The following is a 3,135-nucleotide window of genomic DNA, read 5'->3' as shown; positions in this document are numbered from 1 at the left end:
AAAGACGTTGCCCTTGTGAGCCCTAAGGAAACCTCAGCCCCAATCAGGAAACCTCACTAAGTAATCTGTAGTATGTCTTCTCCAGCCCAGTCCCCCCTGACAGTGACATCTGTTCCAAGAAATAATGGTCTCTGCATTTCTCTGCCTCTGTGTTTACCATTCCCCTAGGGAATAGTGGTTTAAAAGTGAAATACTGGATTGTCAGGTGGTTGCGGAGCCGAATCCTTTTCTAAGAACTCAGGCACTCAGGTATCCACCATGGTGTTGGGTCCTGAACAGAAGATACCAGATGAAGATGCTTCTGGAGACCATGGAGACTCTGCCAGTCTTGGTGCCATCAACCCGGCATACAGTAGCTCCTCAATTCCACAGTCCCCCGGGGCGGGCTCAGAGGACCCCTTCACCACCTACTTTGATGAGAAGATTGCCATTCCTGAGGAGGAGTACTCTTGTTTTAGCTTTCGTAAACTCTGGGCCTTCACGGGACCAGGATTTCTTATGAGCATTGCTTACCTGGATCCAGGAAACATTGAGTCTGATTTGCAGTCTGGAGCAGTGGCTGGATTTAAGTTGCTCTGGGTTCTTCTGTTGGCCACCATCGTGGGGCTCCTGCTCCAGCGCCTTGCAGCTCGACTGGGAGTGGTCACTGGGCTGCATCTGGCTGAAGTGTGTCACCGCCAGTATCCCAGGGTTCCACGAATCATCCTGTGGCTGATGGTGGAGCTGGCTATCATTGGCTCAGACATGCAGGAAGTTATTGGCTCAGCTATTGCCATCAATCTCCTGTCTGTAGGAAGGATTCCTCTGTGGGGTGGAGTTCTCATCACCATTGCAGATACATTTGTATTTCTCTTTTTGGACAAATATGGCTTGAGGAAGCTGGAAGCATTTTTTGGTTTTCTCATCACTATTATGGCCCTCACATTTGGCTATGAGTATGTTACAGTGAAACCCAGCCAGACCCAGGTCCTCAAAGGCATGTTCTTGCCATCCTGTTCAGGCTGTCGTACCCCACAGACTGAGCAGGCTGTGGGCATCGTGGGCGCTGTTATCATGCCACACAACATGTACCTGCATTCTGCCTTAGTTAAGTCCAGACAGGTAGACCGAGCCAATAAGCAGGAAGTTCGAGAAGCGAATAAGTACTTCTTCATTGAATCCTGCATTGCTCTCTTTGTTTCCTTTATCATCAATGTCTTTGTTGTCTCGGTGTTTGCTGAAGCATTTTTTGGGAAAACCAACGAGCAGGTGGTTGCGGTCTGTACAAACAGCAGCAGTCCCCACACTCACCTTTTCCCAGACGATAACTCAACACTGGCTGTGGACATCTACAAAGGGGGTGTTGTGCTGGGGTGTTACTTCGGGCCTGCCGCTCTCTACATCTGGGCGGTGGGGATCCTGGCTGCGGGGCAGAGCTCCACCATGACAGGAACCTATTCCGGCCAGTTTGTCATGGAGGGATTCCTGAACCTAAAGTGGTCACGCTTTGCCCGAGTGATTCTTACCCGTTCTATTGCCATCATCCCCACTCTGCTTGTGGCCGTCTTCCAAGACGTGGAGCATCTAACAGGAATGAATGACTTCCTGAATGTTCTTCAGAGTTTACAGCTTCCCTTTGCTCTCATACCCATCCTCACTTTTACGAGCTTGCGGCCTGTGATGAGCGAATTTGCCAATGGATTAGGCTGGAGGATTGCAGGCGGTATCTTGGTCCTTATCATCTGTTCCATCAACATGTACTTTGTCGTGGTTTATGTGCAGGATCTAGGGCACGTGGTATTGTACGTGGTGGCTGCAGTGGTCAGCGTAGCTTATCTGAGCTTTGTCTTTTACTTGGGTTGGCAATGTTTGATTGCACTGGGCATGTCCTTCCTGGACTGTGGGCACACGGTAAGCATCTCTAAAGTCCTGCTGAGCGAAGAAGCCACCAGTGGCTATACTAAGTAAACACTGTTCACAGGTAGCCATCAGAGCCAGTGTGTTTCTATGGTTTACTGTGTGAACATAGCCAAAGGTATGTGCTGTTGCACAGACTGCATTTAGGACTCAGCCCTTTGTTGGGAAAGACATTGTTGCATATTTGTTTGAAAGATAGCATTATTTTTCCTCCTGAACTCCTAACCTGGTAACTGGATTTAGGATCTTTGACAGCTTGATACCTGCTCTCAAACAGCACTGAATTCTTTCACTGTCCCAGGGTCAGTTGTTTTATCTTTATGTGAGATAGTTCTCAATGCATGATTCTTAACAAGACTGACTATATGTTAAAAAAACATAATACAAATTACAGAATAGGTATGCAAGTTTTATTTATAAAAAGATAATGGATTGAAAAGTCTGAGAAATACTTTCCTTATGCATACCTTTTGAATTAACTATAAAAAATAAAATCTCAGTTAGGGTGGTTTGAGTCATATTAAAGATAAAATTATGAGATAGTCTACCTCCATCAGGTTCAGGATTCTTTTAACTTATTTTCACTTTAATTTCATTGAAAATTAAGAGGGGTAAGAAAGCATTAAAGAAGATGATAAATGGACAGATGGTAAAACTCACTTGTGGTCATGGTGACTAATACTAATCTCTTCCAAAAATCACTCTGATGATTTCCCTCAGAGATTGAGAGCTTACTGAAATGTTCTTGGGAGTCCCAATGTTAATAACTCTCATGTTAGTACAGAGCTCTCTCAATGGTATTTCTTCTTGAGCACTTAGAGTGGAGAAACCTTCCCCTTCCTCCAGGAGGGTAGTGATAGAAAAAGATGGTAGCATTTATGAACTGATGTTCTCAAGATACTTTGGGGTGAGGTGAAAAAACTTGAAAGAAGAGGAGCCATCTGTTTTATTCCTAAAAAACACCTTCTACCAGAATCATCATGTTTTTCTGAAGCATGCCCAAGACGACTTGCAAGGCAATCTCAGGAGCTCTGGATGTAAGCGTTGGAAAGCTCGCTCCCTCTCAGCGAGTCCTTTGGTGTCACTGGTTGCCAAGTTCTCTCTGCAGGGTTGCACTGGGCTACCTCTCTTCAGCCATTCCCTCAGAGGGAAAAACTTTGAGACCAGATGGTGGAGCTCTGGAGTCAGAGGAAATGGGTCCCTTCAGCATGGAGCTGCTGCTCTTCAGCCACTTCTGAC

The 3,135-nt window shown here is 45.9% G+C and overlaps 1 pseudogene across 1 annotated transcript; it reads left to right on the top strand.

Annotated features, from left to right (window-relative positions):
- Positions 1–202: 202 nt before the first annotated feature.
- LOC104987560 lies at positions 203–3,117 on the top strand (annotated as a pseudogene). The gene has a single exon (XR_825142.1). The product of XR_825142.1 is annotated as a natural resistance-associated macrophage protein 2 pseudogene (transcript).
- Positions 3,118–3,135: the final 18 nt, after the last annotated feature.

This window comes from Bison bison, unplaced genomic scaffold (assembly GCF_000754665.1).
Source record: "Bison bison bison isolate TAMUID 2011002044 unplaced genomic scaffold, Bison_UMD1.0 scf7180017864098, whole genome shotgun sequence".
Lineage (NCBI taxonomy): Eukaryota > Metazoa > Chordata > Mammalia > Artiodactyla > Bovidae > Bison > Bison bison.
The sequence above is the reverse complement of the archived record's forward strand: the minus strand, read 5'-3'. Positions and strand labels throughout refer to the sequence as shown.